The sequence below is a fragment of the Ascaphus truei genome, chromosome 1, assembly GCF_040206685.1.
Source record: "Ascaphus truei isolate aAscTru1 chromosome 1, aAscTru1.hap1, whole genome shotgun sequence".
NCBI classification, from domain to species: domain Eukaryota; kingdom Metazoa; phylum Chordata; class Amphibia; order Anura; family Ascaphidae; genus Ascaphus; species Ascaphus truei.
In genome coordinates this window covers 312,251,924-312,274,442 of record NC_134483.1, presented here as the reverse complement: position 1 = coordinate 312,274,442, position 22,519 = coordinate 312,251,924, and the positions used below count along the sequence as shown (strand labels likewise).

Below are 22,519 nucleotides of genomic sequence, written 5' to 3'. Positions count from 1 at the left end.
CCAGTCTGAAAGTATGGGGAGTTCAATCACCACAGACTAGGATTTTTTTCAGTGCTGGTGGCACTGATTTTATATAGTGTAACTGATCAATCCAAACATTAAAAAGTGCTCTATTGATAAAAATATAAGAGCTTTTCGGAAACAAAATTGTATTCTTGTTCACATTGCTTGTTATTTATACAGACATTTTGCCGGATGGCATGCTTTTAATTGGACCAATGTATAAGGTAGTGTTTAAGTCTTAAATACAAGCTTCTGATTTTTTTTTCAAATATAGTCCACTAGAGAAATTGAAATGTTAACAGCATATGTAGTACAAGGCAACATCTGTGAAGCACTTTTGTTTTAATTAAATATACATACAAATCTGATAACTATTGTGGCAGGACGGCTGCTGGGTAGGTTCAGTAAAGAGTCCACACACTGTTCTTCTCCTGAAACAGTCCTTTTGGTTGTTTATTTTCCACACCAATAAATAGAAAGTTAGGTACACCGTCTCTTTAAAGCAAAACAAAACATAGAATTATACTCTATGTATGGGACACAACAGACTAGGGCTTGAATAACTGACTGGTCAGTTAGACTAATTTCCAGTTTAAACAATACATAGCATAAGTCTGGATTCAAGGTAAAGCTTATCTGAGGTGCTGGGTTTGAGTCCCAGGAGTTTCCAGGTAATCCCTCTTGTAACTGTTACCACCTTGCAGATATGGCATTTTTGCTTCCTTAGCAGACTGTGCAACTCAGGTTCTCATAGAGAAGCCCTGCATCCTTGCAGGCTTGTTCAGCTTCTTGGAACTTCCGATGCTGGGTGTGAAACCCAGCTGGTCCTTGCAGGCCTGAGGAACCATTCCACCCAGCATCCTTGCAGGTTGGTGGAAAACTCAGATCTGGCAGGCTGCTGACTGCCTTTTAAAACCCTCGCAATCAGGATTTTGTTGAAAAACCCCAGCAGACCTGGACGCTAGGGTGTGGTCTTCCTGAGCCTGGAAGAGTGAGAGGTTAACTTCTTCACTCCCTAATCATAACTTTTTCATTTGATTCTCACATCCTCAAACAGGTTCAAATGTTAGAGCCTGTTGAATAAATGTACCCTCTATGTGCAAGAGCCTCCACACTCTTCTAGCATGGGAAATCTAACAACTATTTTATTGGTGTGACATTGCTGCTGAAATCCTTTCACTATGTCAATAGTTGCCCATTTCAGGATCAGATCTCCAATACCATGTACAGTTTTGAAACAAAAAAAGTATAATTTTTACTTTATTTTCTTAACACCAACACTAACTACACGTATCTTTGTTTCGCATTTATAGTGCAAAACGTTAAATCTCATAGACAGGGCAAACATTTAACTCTAAAAGGGAAAACTTACGAAGTTCTGAAAGTTAGAAATTGTAAAAACTCTAACTCTAGCCTGGTTTCTGCATACAATGTTATACACTACATTAAGCCGCAGGTCCTTTATAACGTATTCCAGTGAAAGGGCGTTTGTTTTTCATACATGTATACACGTAATGGTTTTTGCTGTTCATACACTCTCTTAATGTCATCAATGTAATAGGGGCAAGTAAGACCCATTGTGTATTTGAGAGGGGAAATGAACCTACTGTTATCTTCTATTGTAAAGCTGACTGACTGTATCCGCTTCAGTGGAGTTTTTTGCTTAGAGGAAATATAATTTAATATAACTAAAATCTAATTGTGCCTGAAATGTTAATTGGGTTATACCCTGCACAGCAGTAATAACCAACATTAATAGTCAACTCCTACATATATTATTTTTTTATTGGATGTTTGGGGAAGGTTAGAGGGTCTACAGCAGGGGTGCACAAACTGGGGAGCACAAGTTCAGAGGCCCCGCGCTCTTCCCCAAGGCATTTAAATTAAATGCCGGGGGATCACGTGAGGCCTATGCAACTTCCCTGACCTTGTCTTTGGCGACACTTCATCATGGCAATGTGACGTCACGTGACCCCACTGCGTCATTTGATGCCGGGGACAAGGTAAGGAGGGGGCGCGAGGGGGGGTGCAGACGAGGGCGCGGGGGGAAAGTTTGCGCACCCCTGGTGTAGAGGATTGAAAATGTGAAGTTAACATTTATGAAGACAAACAACATTTAAATGGACATGTCTCACACAGGTCCCTCAAGACTGTCTCAGTATCACCAACTCCACACCTGGTCCCATAGTTGATACCTGTTTCCAGATCACCAGATCCTGCTAGTTCGGAATACTCAAATATGTAAGTAGATGGACGGCCTCTTTAAGTCAGTGATTAAAGTGTAATGCTGGTACAAGGTGTATGTAATACCCAGACTTTATACTGTTAACCCTAAATATCCACTTCTTTTTGAGAGAATAATGTATCAGTTTTATGAATAACATCTACTGTCTGTTCTTATGTTGTTATTGAAAAAATATACTGTAAACCGTATAATTTGAGAGAGGTACCACTACTTTTTGTTTTCATCAGCCCACCTTTCCACAATTTCTCATTTAAACATATCCTAAATCTTTAAAAGATGGCAACTAAAAAGTACACTGACACTACTGAAAAACACAATCTAAAGATAGATATCATGATTGGGCTTCATGTTTTCTTAACCCCCCCCTTTTTTTGTTGTTGCAATAAAACCAACAATTTCCAAAAGCCTTGCATTGCGCCAGTGTTGCATCTCCACTAACACACACGGGGTTAATATATCATAGTAACTAAGCAACCATAGAGCCATGCAAATATTATTTCGAGTGTGCAAAAAGGGATTTCTTTTCATCTTGCAAGTATTTATTGGATTTGATTCTCAGATGGATCTTATGACAACTATAGACTTCTGCATAATTACTCCAAAATGTATCAGCGGATTTCTGCAGTGGAATTCATGGTGGAAATGAACACAAGTACTGCCAGCTGTTGCTCTGTTGAGATGTGGTAATGGCTATTAAGATTTTTCTCCTATGGAACTTTTACAATAATTCCTTTTTCATGGGAAATATTTATTGTGGCAGACAATGTAACTGCTTTGCTTTGGGCTTCTACAGCAGAAGCAAAGGATCTATCCACATGCTGTAATTCACAGTATTGTGGTTGGACTTGACCCTATACACCAGAAAGGGGGGAGGAGTACTTGTCCTGTTTATATTTCAGGGGAAGCTAATTCTACTAAATAAAGACGCAAAAGCCCTTTAAAACCCATGGTGGGAATGCAATGTAATACCTCGGAGCAGCATGATTGTTCTACAGAGATCTTGTTACAGTAGTATATGAGCTTTAAATGTCTCACAGGTCTCTTCTTCGACTTTTATGATGGTTCAACAAGAGATATCATTACCTCAAAGAAATGATCTGCTTTTTCTCAGGTTCTTTAATGAGTATGACAATGTCTGTAGGATCTGTATAGATGTGTTTAGTATCACTGGTCACTTATATGTCAGTTAGACTGTTGGAACATTGCAAAAGCGTGCAATATAGTGTAGACTAGATCCAATTACAATGCTCTTTTGAAATGATTTTTATTGTATATATATTGTGTGCAAAAGTGTGTTGTTTCAGCACATTTTTTTACCCCTCTTTTTACTGTTCAACAATAACACTGTATTAGTCTTTTCCATAAGTGCAGTGTGAGTAGCGCTCTACATAGAATTGTTTGGGATATCCCTGCTGTGGAATGCCTACATTCTACACTGACAGAAGTGACATTAAATGACTTGCCCAAGGTCACAAAGAGCTTACTCTGGGATACAAACAGGGCGTACTCACTTCAAAGGCAGTGCCATTACAAGGAAGCTACTCATTCTCCTACTTTAGCATCATAACTATTTATATGCAGACTGAAAGGTCATCCGGTGTTGTTTTTGCCTATATCTTAATAACTAGAGGTGTGCAAACTTTTTCGCTCAAATTTGCGAAATTTGCTATTTTGCCGCTTTGGGGATTAACTAACTTTAAAAATAAATAAATAAATCTTGCTAGCAGTTTGACTACAAACATGAAAGCTTGAAATATGGGGAGGGGGAGTAGATGGGGCAGAGGGAGAGGAAGGTGCCTAATTGAGTAGAGAACCCCCTAAATAAGTTTATTTGCATATTCAAATAGCTTATTTCCCATGTATCCCAGGTATGTTCTCCAATGTGTATTACAAAAATGTATGGCGTTACAGACAGCCCTTCAAATGTAAAGAGAAAATGGCAAATAAAGTATGTAAGGTGCAGGGGAACAAAGGGAAGGACCCTGAGGCTTCCCAGTACTAATACAGGAAAAAGGTAGGTGTTCCCAGCACTCCATAAAAATAGGAAATAATATTGCAACACTAAATTGTATCCAAAAAGTGGAATTGTATTGAAAATGAATCAATATGAGAATTTATATACATAGACAGATACAGCATGAATACACATCTAGGAAAAATATTATACCAATACATGTAAGCCCAATGGGCACATGGGGTGAGGGAGGTGAATGGACAAAGGGGAAACAATGCTCCCAACGTGGGACGGAGGAGAAGCGCCGTGGTGAGCCCACACCCGCCAACCCAGCTTCCCCTGCACGCCCGCCGACCCAGCTTCCCCCGCGCGCCCGCCTCCAGCCGCGGAATTAGCCTGCCAGTCTCGCCCCCCCAGCCGCCCACCTCCTGCGCAGCCCCCTCCTGAGCCCAATTCCCACCCCGGGCAGCAGACGCAGGGATATGGGGAGCAGGGGGGGAAGCATCTGGTGGGCAAGGAAGCAGCACCCACTAGATCAAGGTCAGTCACCCACCCAGGCAGTCACTCACTCACCCACCCAATCACTCACCCATCCAGTCAATCATTCATCCACCCACCCAGTCACTCAGTTACTCTGTCACCCAGTCAAGTCACCCACCCACCCAGTCCCCCACTCACTCCCCCCGTCAAGTCAACCCATTCGATCCCCCAACCCACACCGAGTCACCCACTCACACACCCAGTCCCCCACTCACTCCCCCCGTCAAGTCAACCCATTCACCCACCCACCCACTCAGTCAAGTCAGTCACTCAGTCACCCACCCATTCACGTGCAGCGGCGTCAACGCTGTACTTCGCCGCCGCCGGGTGTCGTTTTCTGTTTGAAAACTCACACACACCAAAGCGCAAGAGTAGCTTACATGCGCGCGCACATCACATCACATTCTGTTTGAACGCAGCCATAGGCTACGCTTATAGTGCCGGCGACGTGACGGTCAGGCGACGGTCGCTGGAAAATCAAATAGAGATGACTTCCAGCGATCACGACCAATCCGTCGCTCCGTCGCGCCGCACTTACTATAAGCTCACACGACGGCGAAAATGCATTTGTTTTGCCGCAACGTCGTGTCGCTGTCGCCGGCACTATAAGCGCAGCCTTAGTGTTGCAATATTATTTCCTATTTTTATTGAGTGCTGGGAACACCTACCTTTTTCCACTTGTGTATTGTGTATTGCGGGAGGTATATAAAGGAGGTCTACTAAAAGTCAAAGTTCGATTAAAATTGTTGCATTTCACTTCGACTTTGTCAATATCGCCCAAACTTTTTCAGCTAATGTTAAAACATTGGAGAACCGAATTTGAACACTTTCTTTTAATAACTAAACTGGTGTCAAATAAAAGTAATACAAGTACCCGTCCCAAACCGTTGAGCCATGTGTTCTGTTATGAGAGTTTCATTGTGGAGCTCCTGTTCTCATTGGTTGTACTGTGTGCATGGAACTTTACCTAATTAAAGCAGTTTAAGCATTGAAGACATACGTATTTAATATGAATGGTGATAAACATTTATCAGAGCTACTGCAAACATTTGTGCAGAGGTGCAGTAGATAGGGCTGATGTAGGATTTCATTTTTAAGGTTATATAACCCTTTTATTTTAAAATGATGTATTGAAATACAACATACTGTAGAAACAAAAATACATTATACAAAAGGTTAAAAAATGCTGAGAAATATACAATGTAAGAGAAGCCTAAATGAATGTAAAGTATCAATCACGTACACAGTTTTCATTCCGTTGACCTTTTTTGTGAGATGTCATTTGATCTAAATAACATGCCCTGTTTTCTTTATTTTCATTGTACAGTACCTTAGTTAAGCTGCCTAAGAGGTCTCAATTTGTTGGGAGGGGAAACAGCAGTCATAAACCGTGCAAAGAAAACAGTGTTGCAGAGCAATACCTTTAGTGTTAGCTCAGTGACAAGCCTCACAGAACTCTGCTGGAAAGCTGCCACTAGGAAATCTTACTGCTAGACCACCAAACAGGCAGGCCTACTAAACAGAGACACATTGTTGTATTTCAGAGTGAGAATGAACAGTTACTTTATACTTACTTTACATACATTGGCACAATGTAGAAATAGACGAAAGAAACTGGAAAAAACAAAAACAACTAGAATTTAAGCGATGATGCTCAAACAAAAATATGGATGTATTTTATTCACTTTACTGGAGGCTACAACACATCACATCGCAGCAACTGGGTTAACAAACATTATCCTCCTCTCTACAGGTATTATTACATTGTTTTATCTTTGCAGAAAGCTGCCTGTGTTTTCTAGGATGTTCAGCATAGGAAAAATGCCTATAAAACTAGACGGATTGCATATGCGATGTCTAATGACAATGTATGAACTTGCTGAACAATCTGATATTTACATAGATGCTGAAGAAAGAAATAGATGTTTTAGTGACATGATCCATGGTGTTTAATAGAGTCTGTTTGATACATACAACCCAGAGGGATGAAAGAGATAAATGTGGTCCTGGAACCTCCTTATACCACAATTTATATGAATACATATGAATGAAATGAAAAGTGTAAGAGCCGTAAAGAAATCATGTCCAGTGGGGTTATTGTAAATAATGTATCTACATATCGAGGAAATGAGAAAACTAGAATTAGAAATGACTTTCCACATATCATAAAGGAAATGAAAAATGATTTAATTCCAGTTCCTGGAGCCAGCACTATGCTACGATATTGAATAGCTCCCTTCCAACTTAATAAAACATCACATTGCAAGAAGTCATTGAAATACCGGTATATGCTGCATAAAACATGAATCCTTGAGCGATGAATTAACAAGCCATCTTTATGAGCCGTACCAGTATACTGTTAAACCGAATGAATGGGACTCTATGCGGGTTTCTGAATAAATCATGGTTCACAGGAAGCATCCTTTAGGTGCATGTAAGGCACGCAATGTTCTCTTGCAGTGCAAACCAGTTCATTAAAACAAACTCAGAGTGCTTTCTATATGTTTCTTCTGTATTTAGAAAAAAAGAAGTGACATTTACCAGTCTATCAAAATGCAATGAGTTTAAACTTTGCATATAAACAGCACAGATTATAGGAGGTGGCAATGTGCACAGTGTGCATTGCCAAGTCAAATATTGTTTTATTAACCTAGGGGTTTCTAAACAGCCTATCCAATAAGAAAAAAAAACAGATTTCCATCAGTATGAAAACTTTGCATCTAGGATGCAGTAGAGTTTGGGGGTATTAGGTGAGTATGTGTGTCATTGTAAGACGTGAGCAAGTGGAAACTCTTCTAGTGATACAGCTAGCGAGCGATGCAGAGATGGGCGAACCAGTCCAAATCCGTTTCCCAGAATTTCCCGGATTTTTTTAATCAAAACTGAAAACCCCCCCCCAACCCCCCACCAAAATCCATCTGCGGATGTGGCACTAAAGAACCCACGCGGCTCAATCCAAATCCACCATTGGATACAATTCGGAGGGATTTTTAAGAATCCGTGGCCGGATTGTTAAAAGAGCACACACGGATTAATCCGCAGAGAAAGAGAGAGATACCCCCCTACCGCCACACATCACGGATTAATCCGCAGAGAAAGAGAGAGATAACCCCCCCTGCCGCCACACATCACGGATTAATCCGCAGAGAAAGAGAGAGATACCCCCCTGCCGCCACACATCACGGATTAATCTGTATCCGGATTTTGAACAATCTAGCCACGGATTTTGAATAGCTATCGATTAAAATAAAAAAATCAGAAACAGCGGATTTGCCTTTTTGAGATTGATTCATAGAAATCTGCGGATCAAAGGAACCGGACGATCTGAGATGGATCCAAATCTGTAAATACAAATGTCCCATCTCTAATTACAATAAGAGTACGGATAGTTTTGCAGATAACCAGAGGATATTCCTTTCATGTAGATTCAATACATTTACATGTCCAATGAACTGGGTATTCCCACTTGTAGAGTAACCAATTAAGAACTCCTGGCACCATTGAACGAATAAGGCGCAGTAATCTAGAGATAATAAGTTGATTGGCCTGGATGCAAAGTCATAACATTTTATACAGAATGAAGAAGACAAAGGTTGACCCTACAGAGGTAAACGCTTGTCTATCACCATTTAAAACATTATATTTCTCAGCATTTATTTAGGTAAAATTGACACATTTTAGTGTTCAATGTTTGTTGCGTTTATTGTGCTTCTCTTTCTCTCTTTGATGCTGTGTACCTACAATATTTGCCAAACAGATACACAATAGATACATTAAGGTATAACAAAGAGTGTTATTTGGTGAGAAAAAATTGCAGCACCTTACATCAGCATTATAAAAAGTTACACACACAATATGTGCGGGAACAGCTGCTTCACAAAATACTTTGTTTCCCCAGAGACCTCTAAAGGAATTGACGTAAAATATTTTTGTGGGCTATTCCATGGGAATAGGTCCCTTGTTTCAAAGCAGAAGTCCATCTGAGGTTTCAACTGTACAGACCATACCATAAAATAAATATCCTTTGTCGGAGTTTAAGGGTCTCTTCTTTTTTCACATCCAGCCACAAATTCCAATCATATTACTGAGTACTCTTGAGCACATTTGAAGAACAGATTTTGAAAGCTCTGTACACTATAATTTAATTTATAATGAACCTTAATGTTGGTATCACAACAAATCTATGTTTCTCCAGAACCAATACAGCTAGTAAAAGGTTGAACTGCTTGAATACTCCAGTAATGCATTCTTGATAATGCCACTTTAGAGCGAAGGCAACACAGAAAACCTACAACCTCTTTCTGCTTGCCAGCCTGTTGTGTGTTAACTCACATCACAGCTGTAAAAAAAAACCTCGTACAATTAATTAGGCTCTCAATTGCAAAAAATATTTTCATCTTTGCTTCATAAAATTCTGCTTTACATTCTATTAATGTTCCCATTCACTCAAACGCCAATGGACAATCAACTTCACATTTTGCCACAGTTTAAAGAAGCAGAGGGGCTTGCTCACAATTTTTTTTTAATAACCAGAATCAGAGTCCCCTCTTCCCCCCCCCGACCCGAATTGTGGCCCGATCTCCAAGGAACCTTTGCTGTGCGTCTATTAGGCCTCGGCCATGTTTATCGCTTGCTGGCGGAAGCGTGCTGACGCGCGCTCCCGCTCAGCACTGAGCCCCTACAGCCGCAATTAGAGCGGCTTTAGTAGGGGCTCACCTGCGCTTCCGCGCGCTTGCGGAAGCGCAGTTCTTAGGGGAATGTAAAATTCCCCCGCTTGCCGGCGCAACAGGCCGGTCACGTGAGCGGTTCGCCCAATGAGGGCGAACCAGCTCCGTGACGTCACTGGCCAGCCCCCGGCCAGTGACGCGTCCGCCCCCGGCCCACCCCCTGACGGCCCGCTGACAGCGCGTGCGGTAAGCAACTGCAAGGCCAGGGAAAGCACCCGCTTTCCCTGCGCCTCAGCGCGCCTCAGCACGCTAGCTGGGAGCATGGCCGAGGCCTTAGTCGTATGTATATTGAATAAATGGTCTGAGAACCTATTCCAAGTAAGAGTATGACTACTATATCTCTTTCTTCCTTCTACTAAATGGCTCCTGATACTGGCCCAGTGGACACGAAATGGACACAGAGTTAAGGAAATCATTTGCGTGGCCAAATGACAGTTGGGAGATGGCGTGTGTACTTTCTATTTGTCACCTCGCAGTCATATTGGTAGTTTATTTATATTAAAAGTGTCAACATAAAAATACAAATATCTCAGGAACTGGGGGATTTTCAGAGGTTGGGAGGCCACAGGTCCACTGTGGGAGAACCTGCACGTTCAGGTAAGATTTAAATAAAAAACATAATTTTGAGGGCATTGCTGCTTTAATGGGGCTGTACTGAACAAGCAAGATACTGGAGAATAATTTCAGGCTTAGCAAAGCTAACTAAAAGCCAGTCAATACATTATTTTTCTATGTGAGGTGTGTGAGAAGTAACCATTTATATCAACTGTCATCATACTTATTCTTTTTTTATAGCATCACAAGAAAATAAAAAAAACGTGCCTCTAACTATTTGCAGGTATGTCCAAATATATAGGCCTATAATTACATAATACTGATATTTCCCTTTAAAATTAGGTCATTATTGCAGTTACAAACACATAGAGCCTCTGTCAGCTCAGATCCCAACCCCACCACACCATACTGTATATTTGTATCAAAAAGGAGTGCTACTGAGATTGTTACATCATATAATATAACAAAAGGCAAAATGCCTCAGTGCTGCATCCAATATGACAAATCATAAACAATTTGGAGGTTTGTGACCCCTGGTTTCCTGGTTTACAAGCTCACTCATCCCACCTTTTAAATGGCAATTCTGGCTATGCACCTCTGAATGACAAGTCTATTAAGACAGTTGTCCCTCCATTAGAGAGGTTATGAGAGCTTTTTACGGGTGCAGTAGTGTTAGGACCTACAGATGGGCGATATAGTGACATGGGTGTAGGCTTAAAGAGAGTGAAATCATACTTCTGAAGAATGGTCAAGGTGAAATGTATAATTTCATGATGCCATGAAATGTAATCAGATTATGTGACATCACACTGGAGACTTCTCTGTTACACTGTCGCTTGGCAGGAAGTTTCTACTAAAGGGACAATCTTACAATAAAAGGTTCACCATTGGTCTCTGTACATTACATTAGACCTGAAATGTCTCATATCTTGTGATGGATTCCACATTAACTGACTACTATTGATCCCCAGGGCTTCTTTTCCTCCTGGTAAGATTGCCTTGTGTCTATATGGGAGCCATGTCCTGTGTCCATTGTGACATGCCTATGAACTCTTAAAATGGGCTCACATATTTGATGTGGTTTGTGCAACATGCGTAGCTATTTTGGATCAAAATAAATTAGCATTTTTAATGGATTTAACTAGGTGTTAACCTGAGCTTTCCTGTTTTATTTTCTAGTTATTGATGAGGTTTGATGGTCCCAGCTGTTTCATGGCTCCCTACTTAACGTTTATTTTCCTTTTTTTGTTTTTTGTTTACTGGGACAACTTTTTTTTTATATAGCAGTGGGTGTTCCTCTCCCCTCCTACTACTCATTCTGCGTCCTGCCTGCAGAACAGATCTCTGTTGCTCTGATGTGTATTAATCAGATGTGACCTGTAAGTGACTCCTGGGGAATCACTGACTGGTCCTGCCCTGTATGAGATTTCTCTGGCTCTACGGCGGGCCACTTCAGCCTTGATCGTACAAGGATGGAGATAAATTGCACGGTTCTAATTCATTAGGAAAGTACATACAGGGTCTTTGTAAATCTTAACATTGAACCTGTTCTGTTTCACACTGTCTAGTCCAATCTCACTGCTGACTTGCTAAATCTAGAAATCAATCTGTCTCTCTCTCTGTAATGATGCATTGGGGAAAACCTATTTTAAGTGTTGCTCTCCCCTTATACATGTAACTTCTTGGCTTGACAAATGAAATCACTGATTGAGACATACACATTCCCAGCTAACTCAAACTCCTACACCGACCACATCATGAATATATATTTATGTCAAAAGCAGCAGTGCTACTGAGCGTGGCAAATATTGACTATGCCCAGGACATACTTGAAAATGAGAGGTAACTCTCAATGTATTACTTCCTGGTAAAACATTTTATAAATAAATAAATGTATACAACAAAAGACAGGGGTGCCCAATGCTACATCCAATTGACAAAAAAAAATATGGTAATAAGTATAAAGTTGAAATACTTCAATAATAATAATAATAATAATAATAATAATTACTTGGTTATTTAGTTAAACCCTTTGGACAAAGCGTCATAAGCCTGCACACCAACGTCAACGTATAACCAAATTAATGCAGGTCCAACACTACACTGGGAACCCTTCCCTTTACCTCTGTGTGTGGGGAAGGACCATAGTAGATCCTGATTGAGACATGTTTTATATTATTTTTATTCAAGATTTATGGCAATAAAAATTAATTCAAATAAAAGACCAGCATTTATAACACTGCAAAAATAATAATAATAATGATAATATGACCGAAGTCTGGAGATTGTACGGTACAGCCCCCAGAAAACTGCATGCAAGAGGAAAAAGCGTGTGAAAATTGTGTACTTTTAAAAAAAACTATTTTCCCTGAGCTAATGCTTACTGTAATTGCTTAATTCCCTCAAAGTAATATATTCATTAGTATAATTAATATAAAAGGAAACCTAATCATTAGAATATTAATAACATACAGTATATGAACTAATTTTACTATGAACAAAACTATATTTACTGTGGTATAAGGATAAATAGCAATAGAACATTTGTATATGGGGCTAAATAAGCAAAATTGTAGTCCTATTATATCTATTTAACATGTCATTCGCTAATGTTATTGAATGTGCATATGAGCTGCAGAGACACAGCTTGTGTGAGGCTGATCATCCCATTGAAAATGAGCAAGTGCCCCACCTGGTGCAGGACACTGGGCCTGGGAAAGATACAATTTGATACATCTCATCAGGGCCACCAACATAAATCTTGGGCCCAGGACAAATGAAAGGAGCAGGCCCCACCTTAATCCCCGACTCCCAGGCACACTAGAAAGACATTGGGGAGATCCCGTAGGAGAAAATGATTTATTGGTTTGTGGGGGGAGGAGAAAAAGAAGGTATGGGGGAAGAATCTAAATCTAGACAAGTTGATAGATCAGATGTTCCTTTCTTTATCACAGGTTATAGCGACCAAGCCCCTGCTATCATATCTATCATTAACAAACATTGGGGTACCTTGACACTAGATCCCATGTTATCTAAAATAACAGGTCGTACAAGTCCACGAATTGTGTTCCGCAAGGCTCCGACATTGGGTAACAAACTGTCATCTAGTGTGCTTAAACCCATTCAGTCCGCTAGGATGTTCTTTCCCAAATTAATTGGTTCATATAAATGTGGGAGACGTAAAGTCTGTCCAAACATGTTGCAAGCTACCCATTTCTCCAATTCAGATGGGACACGTAGATTTAAGATACAGTCTTACATCTCATGTCGATCTGACTATGTGATCTACCTATTGACTTGCCGTTGTACTAAACAGTACGTCGGCCTAACAAGCCGTATGCTTAAGATTAGGATTTTAGAGCATCTTAGATTGAACCGTAGTCATGACATGTTACAACCTGTTTCCAGACATCTTAATTCATGTCCATTGGGCTGTGCAGGGTCATTCCAGTGTGTGGCAATAGAACAAATTGCTTTACCCTTACGGGGTGGAGATAGGATTAAAATCCTCCACCAAAGAGAAGCACACTGGATTTTTACTCTTAATACGTTGCAGCCCAATGGTCTGAATGTTGATTGGGATCTAAGATGTTTTTTATGATTGCATTTTCCTAAAAGTTTATTCATATATTGTATTTTTATACATATTATACTGTTTATTATGTTATGAATACTTCTGCTCTCTTTGGCCCCGTTTTCATTCTTCAGTTTCTTTCCCCCTCCACTCCTCCCCCCGCTCCTTTCCTTTCTCTTCCTTCCCCCCCTTCCCCCTCCTCCTCCCCTCCCCTCTCCTTTCTTCTTGTTCCTTCTTTTTCAATTGGGATCCGTGACTCATTAGAAATCTTATTTTATATAAGTACTACATAACTTTAAACACATTAACTACAGTAGCATAATAAAATTAATACAGTTCTACTGTACTTGCTACCACCGCAATACAGTATGAATCCCCTCCACCAGCAAAGCCCATCTGTCCTCCGTAGCCAAAAATACATAGCAAATACAGTACATTCTGACACATACAGTACAGTAGCATCTCCAAATAAAAACAGCACGATGCAAATAAAAATAAATCTCATCTCCCAAGAACACAGCACCTACAGTACAGTACAGTAGGCAAATAAATATCTAACAAATGGCTATCCAAATTTTAATTTTACAATGTGTACAGGACATGATGCATATAATCTGTGCATCATGTACTGTACTGTACACTACAGTATGCCAAGCAATGCTCTAAATAAAATAAAATAAATAAAATACCATCAATCAATCCATTCACAAATCAATTACAATACAATCCAAATCAATTACTGTACACAATTCACTATTCAAATCCTAGAAACAAAACAAATAAACAGAAATAAATTACCATCAATCAACAAAATCTAACCAACAAAAAGCCACTATTAAAAAGCAAGCCCCCCACCCCCCGAAATAAACTATTGCAAACACATTTGCACACCAAGCTGCAAAATACAGTTAAAAATGCATCAAAAAAAGCAAGCAAACATGAGCAATACAGGCTTTTATTAGCTTTGTATTATGTATATCCATAGGGACATACATAAATACATATGCAATACATGGACATTAAAAAAAAATCAATCACATTAAAAGAAAAATTCAAACCCTGTACAAGCTAAATAAAATACATTTCTCTTGTTTACTCACCATTAGATGACCCACTCACCGACTCGGAACAGCATGCTCTCGAACCAATCCACGCACAGGAAAAAGGAACCCATACCATAAAATAAAAAACCATAAAATACAAAAACCATATCTTTGTCTTCTTTCTTCTACAGTACTTGTTCTCCATTGCGTCAGTCTTGGGGCTTCTTTACCTTCTCCGGGTCTTTTGGGGTCTTCTGCTGCCACGCCCTGGACTTCTTCTTAGAGGGGAGGTCCTCCTTCCACGCCGTCTGCCTCTAAAATGAGACGACATAGGCTTTTATAGGCCTATGACGTCACATTTTCATCATATGGTTCCCACGGCCCTGATTGGGCCGTGAAAACCATGGGATTAAAAAAAATTTATAAAAAATTGATGACATCATTTAAAGGCAATGATGCCAGCCAATCAGAATGGCTGTGCTTCAATTGCCTTTAAGACGACGTCATCAAAAGAAAGATGGGCGCCCTCACATGGTACAGTACTTGAGCCAATCAGAAGTGGGATGTAAAACCCACTTCTGATTGGCTCAAGTACTGTACCATGTGAGGGCAGCCATCTTTCTTTTGATGACGTCGTCTTAAAGGCAATTGAAGCACAGCCATTCTGATTGGCTGGCATCATTGCCTTTAAATGACGTCATCAATTTTTTATAAATTTTTTTTAATCCCATGGTTTTCCCGGCCCAATCAGGGCCGTGGGAACCATATGATGAAAATGTGACGTCATAGGCCTATAAAAGCCTATGTCGTCTCATTTTAGAGGCAGACGGCGTGGAAGGAGGACCTCCCCTCTAAGAAGAAGTCCGGGGCGTGGCAGCAGAAGACCCCAAAAGACCCGGAGAAGGTAAAGAAGCCCCAAGACTGACGCAATGGAGAACAAGTACTGTAGAAGAAAGAAGACAAAGATATGGTTTTTTATTTTATGTTTTTTTATTTTATGGTATGGGTTCCTTTTTCCTGTGCGTGGATTGGTTCGAGAGCATGCTGTTCCGAGTCGGTGAGTGGGTCATCTAATGGTGAATAAACAAGAGAAATGTATTTTATTTAGCTTGTACAGGGTTTGAATTTTTTTTTATGTGATTGATTTTTTTTATGTCCATTTATTGCCTCTGTATTTATGTATGTCCCTATGGATATACTGTACATAATACAGAGCTAATAAAAGCTTGTATTGCTCATGTTTGCTTGCTTTTTTTTGATGCATTTTTAACTGTATTTTGCAGTTTGGTGTGCAAATGTGTTTGCAACAGTTTATTTAAGGGGGGGGGGGCTTGCTTTTTAATAGTGGCTTTTTGTTGGTTAGATTTTGTTGATTGATGGTAATTTATTTCTGTTTATTTGTTTTGTTTCTAGGATTTTAATAGTGAATTGTGTACAGTAATTGATTTGGATTGGATTGTAATTGATTTGTGAATGGATTGATTGATGGTATTTTATTTATTTTATTTTATTTAGAGCATTGCTTGGCATACTGTAGTGTACAGTACAGTACATGATGCACAGATTATTTGCATCATGTACTGTACACATTGTAAAAATAAAAATTTTGGATAGCCATTTGTTAGATATTTATTTGCCTACTGTACTGTACTGTAGGTGCTGTGTTCTTGGGAGATGAGATTTATTTTTATTTGCATCGTGCTGTTTTTATTTGGAGATGCTACTGTACTGTATGTGTCAGAATGTACTGTATTTGCTATGTATTTTTGGCTACGGAGGACAGATGGGCTTTGCTGGTGGAGGGGATTCATACTGTGTTGCGGTGGTAGCAAGTACAGTAGAACTGTATTTATTTTATTATGCTACTGTAGTTAATGTGTTTAATAATGGGCCAGATAATCTATTATCCATATCTGGATAATAGTTATTTGGCCAATTAATGTAATGTATGTGTGTTTGGTGGTGTGGGGGGGAGGGGAGGGTGATTTATTTAAATGTACTGTACTGTGTAGGCCATGTTTTAGTTTTTTTACACACAGGGTTGGCACCTGTGCCTTAACCCCTTCATTGCCTTAGCGGGCATTGCATGGCCGCTAATGTAATGAAGCTGCTTACATTTTTAATTTTTATTTATTGTGTGTGTGAGCAGGGGGTCTCCTGAAATGAGCAAAGTTTATTTCAGCCTCGGGGACCCCCTACTTCCTGAGATACAGGCCCCGTTATGGGGTGCCCGTATCCCTCTAGTCCCGCGGTCACGTGACCCACAATTTTAACATGGCGGGGATACAGGCACCCCATAACTGGGCCTGTAACTCAGGAAGTAGGGGGTCCCTGGACCTGAAATCAACTTTGTTCAGCTCAGGAGACCCCCTGCTCACGCATACTATGAATAAAAATAAAATGGAAGCAGCTTCATTACCTTAGCAGCTACACGCTAAGGTAATGATTTTTTATTTGGAGGGGGGGGGGTTGATACTAGTGTGGGGGAGCAGGGGGTCTTCCGAGCTAAACAAAGTTTATTTCAGCCTTGGGGACCCCCTTCTTCCCGAGATACAGGCCCTGTTATGGGGTGCCGGTATCCCACTGCATTGTTTAGATTCGATCCCACAGGATTTTAATATGGCGCGTGTACTGGCACCCCATAACGGGGCCTGTAACTTGGGAAGTAGGGGGTCCCCGGACCTGAAATCAATGTGGTTCAGTTCCGGAGACCCCCTGCTACAAAACTGTAATTTTAGAATTTTATTACAACCCCCGCGATCGCCTGTGAGAGGCGCGCAGTTAGAGGGACTGATTCAGACTCTCTTTCTGCACGTCTATTACACAAAGGCAGACGCCGGTAGCATTCACACAGCAGGGGTCCCTGCTTTGGGCATCTAATGCGACGCGGTCATTTAAAAAAAATAGCGAGCCAAAACTGGGGAGAATTAGGGGATTATATCGTTTTCCAATTCGAGGCGCGTTCGAATAACGGCCGCTGCATCAGTAGCTCCCCTTCCCCTCCATTGCTCTCATGTCCCAGTGATCCCTCAGTACTTCCCCCCCTTTTTATTTGTATGTTGTTGCCCCAAATAAACACTTCAGCAAGTAAGAAGGTTCCCTTGCTTGATATATGGGATTGAGTTAACCTGCCTGTCCCTACTCCTCTATCTGGGTGTGCTTAGGCCAGAACACTTATGCTGGGGAGGTACTTAACAGTAAGGCTAAACTGACAATCTCTTGCATAGAGTTAATAATGCAGCACCACTTGTCGAATGGGTCTTCCAGGCATACCCTTTGTGCTCCTGGATTAGCATCCTGCTATTATGCATAGGATATTTCCTCCATACCTATTTCATCAGGAACCTTCCGGTTGGGCCGGTCAAAACATACTTCACCGAACATAGATTACTATGCTGAGAACTCGTTATCAATAGCGAGAACAATCGTGAACACTTACTACTGGCTCTTACTTAGATCAGGGCATGTTTCTAAATGAAAACAATAAACTGTGACAGCACACATCTTAATACATCTGACTATTAGAGATGGGAGAAACTGTAGAAATCCATTTCTATGCATTTTCTGAGCTTTCCATTCAAAATCCGTTCCGCGGTGTAAAGTTCATCGACGGATTGTTCCAGTTTCAATCCAAAACCGCCATTGGATACAACGCAGATGGATTTTTAAGAATCTGATCCATGCATTCTGCAATCCGTTGGCAGATTTTTAAAATCCGCACACGGATTTTGAAATCCACGGATTTGAGTTTTAACAATCTGACCACGGATTATTAAACCACCACATGTATTGGCAGTGATTTAAAAAAAAACGGAAAAAATTAATCCCCTTTTTGAGACTGATTTGATGAAATCTGTGTACCAAAAGAACCAGCCAATTCAATGCGGATACAAATCCACAAGAAAAATTTGCCCATCTCTAATGACTATACATACAACCTATTTCTAGGACTCACTGTGAGGACCCCAGTCAGAACTCTGAAGAACCTGCTTTTAGAACATAGGTTGAAGCTACGCGTATATATAGCTTTTATGCTCCCTAAGGTGAAATCACTGATCACATGGTAGAAAAGGGGGAGGTACAAACCCTGAGTGATCCCACCCAGTTAACCCCTTAAGACACTAACCCCTTTACAGAACTAGTAGTCCCTAAAGAAAGGGCTACATATATAGAAATCAAATAAACATATTAAACATATTATTTAACGTTTAATGTATATCCCAAGATTACAATACATTGTTTTGTGCAATTGTATTTATAGGGTTAATTTGAGTAAGATTAAAACATAGCTGTATGGGAAGTGCCCTCAAGGGACCAAAATATTAAATAGTGCCGGTCTACAGCATTTTCATGACTAATTCTCAACTGCAGATGTAGTTTTAGGCAGACCTGTAGGGAGCACATTGTAGCATGTGAAATTTTGTTATTTTATGTGCTAAAATGTTTTTACCATCTAGTGAGTAGTCATATCACATGACCTTATGTGAGATTACATGACCCCACGTGTGTTTTTCTGTGTAGGTGTGCACTTGTGCATATACATTCTGGTGAGTCCTAAGAGCTAGATACATTGTATATCTTGAGTTACTAGGGCGATTTATGTGTACATTGGTTTGCTACCCTATTTGTATACCATACATGGTTTGTATAGATACATAAGGATACTATATGCTAGATAACAGGACATTCTATTAGACACTTACTATTCAGCCCCATTTGTTCTCAAGGTAATAGTCATCACTATATACAACAATATATTTTATACTATGTAGCTGATTACTATTTGGGTTCATTGTGTACTATAAGCTCTCCTAATCAATGAGTCAAGCACACACACTAGTGTGGATTGTACCAATAGGACAATTTGATTTGTGCTGATCAGAGCATTTAGTCTAATTTGTGGGTCAAGGCCACATATAGACTTATGAGCTCAAGTTTATGATGTAAATCGTTGATACTCCATTAGGAATCTTTTCCTATTGAGACTTTAACCATCCAGCCGATTTTGGGGTAAGTAAGTAAGTAAGTTGAATACTCTTTTGTTTACACTCCTACTTTTTAACGGGTTATATTTTATATCTAAGCATTGTGTATATTATCACTGTTTCGTCGTTCTCTATTATATAATAAAATGGTATTATTTTTGGCCAATGGTTTGGCTTTTATTAGCATCTGTTTCTCCAACAAGTGGGAAGCATTTACTACATGTTATCATACCTATCACACTTTAAGACGTGCATTTATTTGACGATTTAGTGGTACGTCAATATCTACCAATAGACAGAGTGCAGTAAACAGGGCCATTCGGGTGATTTCTTTTGTCATCCTTGTTTGGTCTTATTATGTTACATGTGTAACGGTGTTTCTGAACCGGCCTGACCCACCCAATCTCACATTGGCCCCTGTGGTCTAACCGGCCCCCATTACAGTGTGGTAGTGTCTGGTGGTGCACCTGTTGGCAACAGGACTCCTGAGTCTCCCGCATGATGGTGTGTGGGGAGGACCCGTCCAGACAGGCAGCTGAGGTAGTGTGCTGAGTCTCACCTAGTTCCAGTGCAGCGCCTCCACCTCATCAGGGTCCCTGCGTCCGCATGGGGATGATCCTGTTGAGGAACTCCTCCGTGGTGCTCCTCTCTGTACATTCACTCCACACATGTACACGAGAGGGTTTGTGAATGAGAACATCTTTATTGGTTGATGTGGGCTAGCTGCCCCTCGCAGTATATCCTTAGCCACTCATTCTGCCGTCAGTGCCTCCCTTTAAAAGGTGTATCTTCTCCTTAATTAGGGATTCCCCTATCCCCGCAGGGATCACGCCCTGTGCCAGGTCCCTGGACACAGTCTCCTCTCAGTTACTATAACATAACTAGAACTCTTATTAACTCAGGCTAGTACTTGAACTTGAACTGGATGCAGATCTCTGACAGAACTAACTTTAGACTCAGTGCTGTGCCTTATGTACACTTTGGAAGCTGACACACCTCTGACATCACTAACCATGGAGTCAGAGCATGTGACTACTCCCATCCATACACCGGGCACCCCACCAGGGTGTGAGGGCGAACCTCCATAATTACTGCTGGCATGCCCACAACTTACCAGGCCTTACTGTCAGCAGGAGAGATGACTGTAGCCATTTTACATATCCGCTACATTCTCCCCCTGGTGAATCCCATCGTCCTCGCTGGGACCTAAATTTGTATACCCTTTTCCAGGAAGCACTGAAATACAACACATAATTGATTAACTTTTCATACAAATCTTCATGGTGTATAATAAAAATGACTGCAGTACATTCCGCCAAGCCCGCCCGACCAGCAGCCAAGAACCCGCGTAATGTATCAGTACCTCCTAAAAATAGTGATTCGGGTCAGGTTTCTTGACCTCTCTTCCGCCCATGTCTATGACCGTGACGTGATAGTGCCTAGGCAGTCCCCTCTCAGGCCTATATGTCACCCGGTGCTTATAGATGTTTCGGCCAATGCCCCATACCCGCACTAAGTGCTCTATGTGCTCCTCAGCCTTCTTCCCTATCACGGAACTCCCTCTTCCCACTAGGTGCATTTCTATGGCCTCCCTAAGCCACCTATCCCGGTTGTCCTCTATCTCATCCATGAGAGGCTCAGGGACATACGGGTACTCCAACCCGTGGGAAGATTTATACCGAGCCATTATGGTTCTCTCGGCCCTACTAATCCTAGTCAGGTCAGCCTTACCTGCCCTCCCAGGCAACACCCATGATAGGGGCTCATCAGGATCCACGGGGTCTGATAGGATGCTAGGACCCATGGGTTCTATTTCACCATTCTCGATCTGTAGCCACCGCTCCTGCAACTCTCTGTCCCTCTGTTCTGGGGTAAACTCTCCCACAGCCCACCAGTAGTCCACTACATCCTCTCGCCGGATGAGGAACCGAGTGTGGTCCATCCAAGCGGAGTACCCTTCGAATAGTGGGGCCCACCAACGATTCTCTTTGAATCTATCTGACCTCCCTGATTCCCTATCATCCTCAAGGGAAAATACCCCCGACGACCGCTCAGATCGCGGTACAGACCACCTAGAAGATCACGGGGCCTGTTTCACCGGTGCCGGGACTGCAGGGGGCAACCACCGGCCTACCGCAGCCACTCTCAATTCTCCCCCTCCCCGAGAATCGCCCTCCGTAGCGCCACTGCGCTGTCTTTCCCCAGTCCGTCTCTCCTCTCCCCCCAAAGGTATGTCCATAAGTTCCAGGCTAGGCGGGGAACCCGGGGACCGTGGAGTTGGGGCAGGGGTTTTAGCTAGGGCAGGGGGTTGGGCGTATGAGCAAGAAATTGGACCCCACGGGGTTACGACCCGTTCCTGGCTGTCCGTAGACTGGTCCAATGAGGATATCTCACCCTCCTCAGTCCTTGTATCGCCCATCCAACTCATGGGCCTTGTAGGTGATCGGGGACCTTCCCCCGATCGCCGAAGCGTCGCTGCATCCTTCCTAGGGGTTCCGCTGTCGCCACCGGAAGTGAAGTCCTCCCCGGTACCGGAAACACCATCATCGCGGGTTGGACCCCCATTCGGGATCTCTTCCTCAATGACGACATCCGGAAGCTCCGCCGTCGTCCTCACCGGAAGTGATGCCGTCTCTCCACGTGCGCCTGCGGCCTGGCATGGCCTCTCTACTCCTACACCGCCGTCTGCTGGGGCAAGGTAAGTGAAGGGACTCCTCTTACCCGTCCGCAGGGGTGCCGGCGTCTCTCGTCCGTCGCCGCCACGTTCTGAGGCGGAGGGACTCCGTCTCTCGGCTCGCCGATCTGCGGGGGATGTCCTGTCTTTCTGACAGCTGCTAGTACCCCGGGGTGTCGTCCTCCCCGGTTCTATCCTGGACCTCGCTGTTACCTCCGC

The 22,519-nt window shown here is 41.8% G+C and overlaps 1 protein-coding gene across 3 annotated transcripts in view; it reads left to right on the top strand.

Moving 5' to 3' along the window:
- The window catches only part of CSGALNACT1 (chondroitin sulfate N-acetylgalactosaminyltransferase 1), a 438,610-nt gene that overhangs the window by 59,551 nt on the left and 356,540 nt on the right, over positions 1-22,519 (top strand). For all 3 annotated transcript variants that reach the window (XM_075605292.1, XM_075605275.1, XM_075605285.1), the window contains exon 2: positions 2,143-2,244. The gene's annotated coding sequence lies outside the window, so the exon portion shown is untranslated. The remainder of the gene's footprint in view (positions 1-2,142; positions 2,245-22,519) is intronic.